The sequence below is a fragment of the Crinia signifera genome, chromosome 8, assembly GCF_055691185.1.
Source record: "Crinia signifera chromosome 8, ASM5569118v1, whole genome shotgun sequence".
In the NCBI taxonomy this organism is placed as follows: domain Eukaryota; kingdom Metazoa; phylum Chordata; class Amphibia; order Anura; family Myobatrachidae; genus Crinia; species Crinia signifera.
This window is the reverse complement of record NC_139224.1, coordinates 11475023-11485828: the sequence shown is the minus strand read 5'-3', so window position 1 is coordinate 11485828 and position 10806 is coordinate 11475023. Positions and strand designations below refer to the sequence as shown.

Here is a 10806-nt window from a genome sequence, read left to right as displayed (position 1 = left end):
ATTATATAGATATATAGATATATATTTCCTATTTCAGAGGAAACACTCATCCTGAGGGAAGAGGTAGTGACTCACCCTGCACTGGATCTTTCTAATCATATTTCCATTCCTTTGTTCCTCTCTCCCTGTACCCTCCATAACCGGGACTCGCTCACCCGCAATACCTCCAAAGCCCCTTAGCACTATTACATGCTGAGGGAAGCTGACCAACTTGAGGTAACTTGAGTAAACAGAGGGGGAGACCCCACTGAGGAAACCTGTGTACCCCCTCTTGGTCATAGGTATATAGAGCTGGGCAGCAGCAGTCCTGTAGGGTTAAACCAGAGAGCACAGGTCTGACTTCCCACAATACCTTGAGGGCCCACCTATTACAGATGGCAGCTGGTATACTGGATGGTGACGAGTAACAGATGAGGGAGACCTCACTGCGAGAATTCATCATTCCCAGCATACTATAGGTATGTAAAGTTGGTGAACTGTCACCTATGAGGCAACAATTTTTCAAGAGAGCGAGCGTCGACTAGACGCGAGAGACAATAAACTATGAGGATGGGCTCCATTACCAATTGTAATCCCATATGCAGTGGGGAACAGTAGGGATAGTGGGAAGGTAACAAGGGGGGAGGGCAGGAGAAGAAATAGGTAAAGTGACCCCTCCCCAGGGCGTATCACCATACTTAAGGAAGGCCAGGTATAGGGGGAGGGTCATTAGGAGCAGAATACCAGTGAAGTGTTTGTGCAGAATACCAGTGAAGAGAAAAGAAAGCCATGGACCATCCAAAGAGATCCAAGGAAACCCCAGCGTGGTACCAGGGACCAGTACAGCGGCAGAAAGGAATAAAGAAGGCACCTGCAGGAGGTCGAAGATCGGTGACCAGAACAAGCAATGGAGGAGGCCGGCCGAGTGAGGGAAGAAGGACACATCCAGCGACAGGAGGAGGACAGCTTAATACAGCAGGGTAAGCCAGCGATGAACGGGACCCTAACTCAGGATCCAGTAATCAGCCACCCAGGGCCGCATTCACAGGCAGAGCGCAGCCCGCCCCCCCTCTTTCCGACACCCAGCAGCAGCATCCAGGAAAACGTCTTCTCCGCATCCAACGCGCCCATCAGTCCCCGGCTCCCGCCTACCTCCTCACAGCCGCAGTCCGGACACCGCTGCCAATACACGGCGCTAGGCACTCTCGCCGAGGCAGCGCCGCCCGGTCACGGACAGCTCTCGCCAGCGCCGCCTCTCTCAAGGTCAGCGCTGCCCAGCCAACCCCAACACTAGGCGCTTCACCCCCGCGACGGGGCAGCGTCACCCGCCCACATCCACCCGCCGGCACCGGAACCCCTGTGCGGGTCAGCGCCGCACAGCCAAAGCCAGCTGTCGGCGCTCAACCACAGCGACGGGTCAGCGCCACCTGCCCGCAGCACATAATCCCCCAACCTCTTCCCCTCATAGGAGCCCACACCCGCTAGTATCCCCACCACGCAGGCCCCCCCAAAATGGCAACCAACCGCCCTCCATACAATTTCAATACCTCAGCCAGGGCGTGCACGCAGCATCAGGTCAGAAGGGAGGGGGTGGGGGAAGGAGCCAGCACTTCCCCTCTACTACAGAGCCCGCCCCTCCCCCCAGCAGAGAACCCCTGCCAAGTAGCTTAATTAACCAAGTACAGCAAGGGTCGCTGCAGACATCTGTTGCCCCCGGCAATTACGCCCAGTTAGGCACCACACCACCTAACGCACAGCAGAGGTCACTGCAGCCAGATTCTGCCCAGTTCAGGCAGCCCACACCCAATCAGACCACCCAGCCAGAGCATAGCACCATGGCGGGACCCATGCATAGCGCCCCAGTGCAAGCAGCCCCCGCAGCACCCAGCCAATATGCCACTTACGGTCACCCACCCCAACCTGCCCACATACCTCAGCACGCACCTACAGTAGGGCACTTGCCAAACACTGCCACACACGAATGGCCAAGGCCTGGCTCCGCAGGCACAACCTGGGCACATGGCATCCGGGCATAACCAATATATGCAGCCCACACCAGCAACACAAACGCATGCACCCCAAGAAGCTCACAGTCACAGCGCTGCAAGTGGCTGGCCCCAGCATGCACCACCTCAATTCGCGCAGAGGTACACACCATATCCAAGTCCTGCCATAACATCCTACACACAGCAGGGGCCAATGCACTTTACCCAACACGTGCCCCAGCAGTACCCTTTTCCTGCCAACCAGGGGGTATATACATCAATGACAACCCACCACGAACCACGAGCCAGCTACCTCCATCAGCCCCACAGTGCGTACCCGGGACCATGGCAATATCCTCAACCATGGCAACCTTACCAGGCGAGGCAACCCCCACCGCTACAACAGTGGACGCAGCAGGCAACTGTACCCAGGGAATACCCACAGCAGAGGGACATAACAACCGAAAATGGCCCACCACAGGGTCTGCAAAGCAATACAACGGAGAACAATAATATACTAACGAGCACAAACCAGACAACGGCGGGCAAACAGGGGGCAGCGACTACAAGCATGCCCCCGGCAGATGGACAAGAAGGTTCGGGAGCAATAGTGCAGCAAAGGGAGGAGGAGCCACAAGCGAGCAATCAGGACGGCAATGCAAGCGGGACAGACGAGAGCAGTGGTGAGTCAAACATAGGGTCTGCGGACTCTGACTCCGACGCAGGGGACAGTGATAGCGATGCGGACAAAGCTAACCCGGGCCAGGCAAAACTTATTAGAAGGCTTAGGCAGTTTAAGAAAGGGGAAAAGGGCAACCAGAAGAAGAGCAAGAAGAGGAAAAGCAAGGAGCTGGACAAAGAGGAATCACTGACATGCGCATCCACAACTATTGACAGGGGTGTGCGTAGTGCGGTGGAAAAGGATATAAAGACTGTGAAATACGTGGATATCTTTGCCATGACGAAAGAAGCTAGAAAAGCAAGCGGGCAGGCAGCTAGCAAAGGCCCAGGGGCGGAGGCAGAATATAGAACATACAACAAATGGTTAAGCGGGATGTATAAATTTGCAGAATGTGTTAAAATACATGAACATGATACACGACATGGTGGAGAACAGTAAAGCAAACATCTGGCTAACGTTAGGGGCAAAGGATGTGGGAATATGGCTGGATGTAACGCAGCCCAAAGAAGAAGAACAGTCCAGTGGGCAGGGGAGTGGGGCAGGGAGGCCTAGCTCACAGGGAAGACTGGGAGGAAAGTGCTTCGCATACAACAGCACACAGTGCACCAGAGGTGAGGAATGCAGATTCAGACACGCATGCACACATTGCAGCAAAGGACACCCAGCAAGGGAGTGCAACAAAAAAACAAGGGGATTCACAGGAGCCAAGACAGAAGGAGGTCAACAAGATAAGTAGGGCCGCGGCTCCAATAAAATTGGGAAAATGCAAAATTATCTAGGGGGTACCACAATAAGGGGGATGTAGGTCAGCAGGAAGCTTTCAGGGAGGCGGCACCACAGGCACAACTGCTAGGAACCAGTCTACCTCATCTATGGCAGAGTATCACCAACACCAAGTCACTTCACAGGCATGCACCTTGGCATAACCGGGTTGGAACCTAGCAGGCAGAGGGGAGGAAGTTTTAACCAGAGAACCTTTAAACTAGGTAACCGGGAACACAACCATTAGATAGAAAAAGCGGAGTACAAATGGCGGATTAGAGCCAGGAGGTTGGCGTAGGGTCATGGGAATGTGGCGGGCTGCGGTTCTAGGAACCTAGCATTGGCGGAAGTACTGCGGGCCAGCCAAAATGGCGCCAGGAAGCGGAGGCACCCCCCAGCTAAGGGGGTGAAGAGCTCCAAGGCCTGGCGTCGGGGGGCAACGTGAAGGGTGACCCCGGGCGGTTACAGGTTTTAAGTTGCGAGAAGGGGTCCCTGGCCCCCTGGGCGGCTTGATTCAGTTACGATACAGGGCTGGTGGACCGCAGTGCTTATCTTTGCCACAGGAGCAAGTAACAGTATATATTTGTAAGCAAATTAATAAATGTGACCACTAATTCGCCAAAAGTACTTGACTCCGTTTGTTTATTTCAGGTACCAAGGGGAGGGGGAGAAGGGGGGGATTTAATTTGTTAGGGGTAAAATGGTGGGAGCATCAGACGATCAGAGGTTTAAAGAGAGCAAGCGTCGACTAGACGCGAGAGACATTAAACTATGAGGATGGGCTCCATTACCAATTGTAATCCCATATGCAGTGGGGAACAGTAGGGATAGTGGGAAGGTAACAAGGGGGGAGGGCAGGAGAAGAAATAGGTAAAGTGACCCCTCCCCAGGGCGTATCACCATACTTAAGGAAGGCCAGGTATAGGGGGAGGGTCATTAGGAGCAGAATACCTGAGAGGTGTTTGTCCCACCCGCCCACCGCAAGAGGAAGGAAGAACGAACAACAAGCAGAATTATGATGCAATAGAACATATATTAACAGAGGCGGAAGTACTGCGGGCCAGCCAAAATGGCGCAAGGAAGCGGAGGCACCCCCCCAGCTAAGGGGGTGAAGAGCTCCAAGGCCTGGCATCGGGGGGCAACGTGAAGGGTGACCCCGGGCGGTTACAGGTTTTAAGTTGCGAGAAGGGGTCCCTGGCCCCCCAGGCGGCTTGATTCAGTTACGATACAGGGCTGGTGGACCGCAGTGCTTATCTTAAGATAAGAATACTTTATTGTTATTGACAATACATCACAATAATGCACCGTCAACAAAACTTAAACACAAAAACCTACACAAAGGAAAAACATTTAGGGCAATTCCCATGTCACCTAACAGCATTTAGCATACGAACAGCAGTGGGAAAGAAACTATTTGTCATACGCTTTGTACGTGCCAAAATACTGCGATAACGTTTTTGCGATGGCAAAACTTCAAAAGCCTTGTATTCTGGATGGCTAGGATCTGCTAAAATACAATTTGCCTTCTTTAGCAATCTGTTTTTATATAAGTCATGGGCGCATGGTAAAGACACCCCTATAATTCTACCTGCAATTTTAATCACACGATCTAACGCAGTCCTCTCAGCCACGGTGCAGCTCCCGAACCAAACTATGATTCCATAAGTTAAGACACTCTCCACAATGCCTCTATAGAATCTAGTTAGTGTGTTAATGTCGGAGCCACAGGAGCAAGTAACAGTATATATTTGTAAGCAAATTAATAAATGTGACCACTAATTCACCAAAAGTACATGACTCCGTTTGTTTATTTCAGGTACCAATGGGAGGGGGAGAAGGGGGGATTTAATTTGTTAGGGGTAAAATGGTGGGAGCATCAGACGATCAGAGGTTTATTACTTTTTCCAGCTTTCTTTTTTTTTCTTTTCTTTGATCTCTTTCTCCCCCCTCTGCTCCCCTCTCTACCCTCTCTCTCTATTCTTCTCCCACGCTTACTCCCTATGGGGGAGGAGACAGTTCTTCCTTTACCAATTTAAGCTATATTTTCGCTGTTTTCTACCAGTGTGTAATTAAGACTATTACTGTACAAATTTATGTACTTATTCCACCATTTGTATGAGTACACCACTCAAATACCATACAGATGAACTTTGAAGACAAGTGATAGGTTCTGTAACACAGTAATAATTTAAAACATATACTAGGCAGTTTTGACTGTAACAGTAGGGGCGACCTGATAGGACTGCGACACATAGGACAATTTCCTTACTAATTTAGTGATTATTGGCCAATCCTTAAATGTTTTGATATCTATCGAGTTGTGTTATAACTGAACTGACACATGCATACCAAGTGCCATGTGATTACTCTGATTCCTATCTAAATACTGTCGACATTAGAGCTGTAAATTTGGAAGAGCATCTTAACTGTGGACTGGGACCTCTGTATAGACATACCCATCGCTCATTTAGGGTAAGGGGCTTCTCTTTGAGGACCGTATTGCCATTGGCCCCACAGATTTAAGTGCTGACTCCAAAATAAGCTCTCCAACCTTTTCATGTTATATGTATCTGTTTGGTTGTGTTATTGTTCGTCTGTGTTTAGTGCTGAATTTTATTAAATTACTATTAAAGAAATCCTTTTAAATAAATTCATATACAAATCTAAACGAAAATAATGTATCACTAATTTTCCAAACAATTACTGTGTGATTGGGTTCCCCTGTAGTTTCCTTCTGTCAACTAACAAGATTTTTTAGAATTGTCTAAATTTTTCAAGAAAGAGTGCCCCGACAAAGAGAGAGTCTTTTCCTTCTTCCTCTTAAAATATATATATATATATATATATATATATATATATATATATAGATATGAGATAGATAGATATATAGAGATAGATAGATAGATAGATAGATAGATATGAGATAGATAGATGGATATGTGATAGGTAGATAGATAGATAGATAGATAGATATGACATAGATAGATACTGTAGATAGATAGATAGATAGATAGATAGGATAGATATGTGATAGATAGATAGATAGATAGATAGATAGATATGTGATAGATAGATAGATATGAGATAGATAGATAGATATGTGATAGATAGATAGATAGATAGATAGATATGACATAGATAGATACTGTAGATAGATAGATAGATAGATAGATAGATATGAGAGAGATAGATAGATAGATAGATAGATATGAGATAGATAGATAGAAAATAGGTAGATGAATGATAGGTAGATATGTGTGTGTGTGTGTCTACATGTATGTGAATATATGCGTGTGTACAGTATATGTGTATATATGTGTGTGTGTACAGTATATGTGTGTATATGTATGTGTATACTGTATGTCCCACAACACATGTGCAGCACAATATGGTCCCTTACGGTGTAATCTGCGTAGGGTCTCTCACCTCACATGTGTCACATGTCCTGCTGCGGGATCCTGTGCTCTGTGAGCTGAGTGCTGCCTCCCGTGTGCTTTATGCAGATTGTGCTTGAGGTCAGTGTAGAAAGGTCGTTACCCAACCAACAAAACCAAAGCTTGTGCAATCCCCCTGATTCCTACACACCCACTGCGGCTGTATGGCACCATCACACAACACACACAACACTTGTTTCATTGCAAATGCAATACATTGTAAAGGCCTAACGGAGCTAGAGGGCTGTACAGGCCGCTGCGCGCACGCGGTGCGCCTGGATGCGGGGCTCAGCTACGCAGTCACGCGGGCAACCCCTAAAGTGCAGTAAATACCCCAGGAGGACAGCGTCACTCACTCGTATTGCGGCCCAGACACATGTGCAGTCTATCGATAATCGGCCACTGTGTGAAAAGGCACAGCAGAGATCAGGAATGAATCAGCCCCAATCCTCCTGCTCTGACTCTTGCCCTGACTCCTGCCCTGTCCCTGACATTTCACTGTTGGCAATTTTCTTCCATGTGGAACCGGTGTGGTCGAAATTGAAGGATTGCATGCAATATCTCACAAGTGTATGGGCAGCATAAGCCTTGGGAGGGGGGGGGGGGGGGCGACACTTAAGACAAGAAGGGTGACATTCTATGCTTGGACATAAATGCGCATGTTTTTTTAGCGCACCACATCGCCGCAAATCGCACTTTTTCAAATCACACTTTTCTGTCAAAATTCGCATATTTAATGTGATGCGTTTTTGAGGCTGAAAAGTGCGAAGTGGTGCGATTTGCGGCGAATTGGTGCGCTGTCTTTAGTCCTGAAAATGTGCGATTTTCATGTCTGAAAATCACACGTTTGCAGGAAAGCGCAAAGTAAAAAAAAAAAACGCGCGCGGGGTCCCCCGCCAGAGCATAACCAGCCCCGGGCTCATTGAGCCGGTGCTGGTGACATAAAATCAGGGTCCCCGACAAATAGGGGTCCCCTTGATTTAATGAAACCAGCACCAGGCTCAAGGTCTGGCGCTGGTTCCCAAAATACGGGGGACAAAATGACTAGGGGTCCCCCGTATTTTAAGAACCAGCACCGGACACAACCAGCCAGCAGGGTAATGCCACAGCCGGGGGAAACTTATTAGGACGAGAAAGTCGGTTTCTGATTGGCCAGAAATCATTCTAACTAGAGACGCCGAGGAAGTAACATCTCTACTCTAGGAAGAAACATCTCTGCGCATCTAGAGCAGAGATGTTACTTCCTCGGCGTCTCTAGTTAGAATGATTTCTGGCCAATCAGGAGCCGACTTTCTCGGCTCCTAATTGGCCAGAAATCATTCTGACTAGAGACGGCGAGGAGGAAACATCTCTGCGCCTGTCAAAGTCCTGCGAGCCGGGTACCAGATGGGAGCAGCGCTGTCACCGGAGAGGATGCCGAGGTCGTCGCCGGGGACCAGGTGAGTAGGATTTCCTTCCTTAGGTACCCCTGGGGACTACCTCGGATCCCGGACCCCTGATTCTGCAGCCCATGAGCCCCGGAACCCCAGGACCAGCCCCGAAACCAGGACCAAGGCCCCGGAACCGGACTCTTCTGCCCTGGAGCCCCGGAGCCCGGACCCAGGATCCAGGGACCGACCTACGGGCTCAAGGTAGGTAAGTATCAGTGTGTGTGTGTTTTGTGTGTATTAAACTTTTATTTTACAGTGTGTCAGTGTGTTTTTGTTAACTATTTTTTGTACTGCAGAACTACAAGTGCCAGCGGGCCCTTTAATGCCCCGCATGCTGGGACTTGTGGTTCTCCAAGTCCCAGCATGCGGGGTAGGCTTGCTGGGACTCATAGTTCGCCAGTAGAAAACAATAGTTTTACTTCTTTTTTTTACACAATCCATCAGCCCGATGCCCACCGCGCAGGGGCATCGGGGACAGCCCCGGACTTTCAGCATGGGCTGGTAAGTCCTGGAGGGGGGGGACCCCTTCATTGGGGGGGTCCCCACTTCCCCAGGACCCCTGCCCATGCTGACCAGCCAGGGGGTTAATGCTTTGGCCGCGGGAGCTTATATAATAAGTTTCCCCCGGCTGTGGCATTACCCTGCTGGCTGGTTGTGTCCGGTGCTGGTTCTTAAAATACGGGGGACCCCTAGTCATTTTGTCCCCCGTATTTTGGGAACCAGCGCCGGACCTTGAGCCTGGTGCTGGTTTCATGAAATCAAGGGGACCCCTGTTTGTCGGGGACCCTGATTTTATGTCACCAGCACCGGCTCAATGAGCCCGGGGCTGGTTATACTCTGGCGGGGGACCCTGCGCTCGTTTTTTTTTTTTTTCATTTTAACCGTTTTTTTTATTTTTTTACAGCAGAACCCTGCACAGAACATTGCGATCTGTGCAGGGTTCTGCCTATTTCGCCAAACAGAACCTGGTCTGAAATAAGTGCGCTAATTAGACACCTAAAAAGTGCGATGTGCAAATGCGCATTGCATTAAATAAGCGACTTGTATACTGTTCTGTACAAAAACATCTGGATGCGATAAAAATGCGAATTAATCTCGCACTTTTAGTCAGCATACCTTAACGCACATAATATGCAATTTCTGTCCCTTAGCGCATCCTATTAAATATGCGTTTTGAAGGAAAAATGCGATATCGCCATTTTTTGGACTAATTAACGCCAAAAAACGCAAATCGCATACCATAGAATGTCACCCGAAGTCTCTCTCTTCTCATTAGATAACACAGGACCCGGACACCCAGGGGCAGAGGAGGAGAAGCTGGAATCTCCGGGTCACTTACCACCCTCCTATCTCTCCTCTAGTCGGGAAGCTCCAATGGTATCTCATTACCTGATACGGGTGGACTGGCAGCCGCGTCGTTCCAGGGGCGGAGGGTGTCGGGTACTGCGGCAAGTGCCGTTAAGTAACTCCAGGGATGGGGAGGGGGAACGGGTGATGTGGCGGCAGCCCCCTAGTCGTACGGGAGGGGGCCAGTGCCACTCACCCCGATCTAGGGGGGGGGGAACCTGCTCCAAATGGCTGCCCTCCAGTGGCCAGCGCCCTAGGCAAATGCCTAGAGCTGCCTAGTGGTGGCACCGGCCCTGGGTATACTACCCCCTGCACCCCTCCCTTAATCTGGATATGTACATGGGGCAGCCATGAATAACTGGGTTTACATATTAGTAAATATGGAGTATACAGTCTGATACATGTTATTGTGCTTGTTAAGGGAACAGTTCTGCAAAATAGAGAATTGGGAGTTCAGACTGAGAAAATGATCATAGATGTCTTGCAGATAAGGCTGTTGGGTAGGGCCACGGGGCCACTGATTCGTGCATCTGATAGGACTGCAGTGAGTGTCACGTGGTTTTCTGTCTGACAGGTGTTTGATACCATTCCCCCAGCACAGTTCTGTGTCCTCAGTGATAACAATGCTGGGATAAGACGTCCTCTAATCCATTATCCTCCTCTGTACAATGCTCAGTGACCGGGAATTATACAATCAGCAGCCGATCCCAAGACAAGACGGACTCAGCAGCTTCCAATCTCTATAGAGTAGAAACAGGGCTACTTGGGGAATGAAGCCTGCATTTTCCTACAGATTTAGGTCATCCTAATAATGGGGCCGAATCACACCTAATCGCATGGGTGCAAATGTGCAGCGGTCATACCACCCCCTTCCTGCATACCACCCCCTGCCTACCACCCCCAGCCTGCATACCACCCCCTGCCTGCATACCACCCCCTGCCTACCACCCCCAGCCTGCATACCGCCCCCTGCCTGCATACCACCCCCTGCCTGCATACCACCCCCTGCCTGCACACCACCCCCAGCCTGCACACGACCCCTTGCCTGCATACCACCTCCTGCCTTCACACCACCCCCTGCCTGCACACATCCCCTGCCTGCATACCACCTCCTGCCTGCATACCACCTCCTGCCTGCACACCACCCCCTGCCTGCACACCACCTCCTGCCTGCACACCACCCCCTG

At 50.0% G+C, this 10806-nt stretch overlaps 1 protein-coding gene across 2 annotated transcripts in view; it reads right to left on the bottom strand.

The window, feature by feature from the left end:
- The window catches only part of IL5RA (interleukin 5 receptor subunit alpha), a 71213-nt gene extending 64252 nt beyond the window's left edge, over positions 1-6961 (bottom strand). Inside the window, exon 1 of one of the 2 annotated variants that reach the window (XM_083155760.1) lies at positions 6835-6961. The gene's annotated coding sequence lies outside the window, so the exon portion shown is untranslated. Of the gene's footprint in view, positions 1-6808 lie in introns of both variants that reach the window. The other variant, XM_083155763.1, reaches the window with a different exon arrangement.
- Between the last annotated feature and the right edge of the window lie 3845 nt (positions 6962-10806).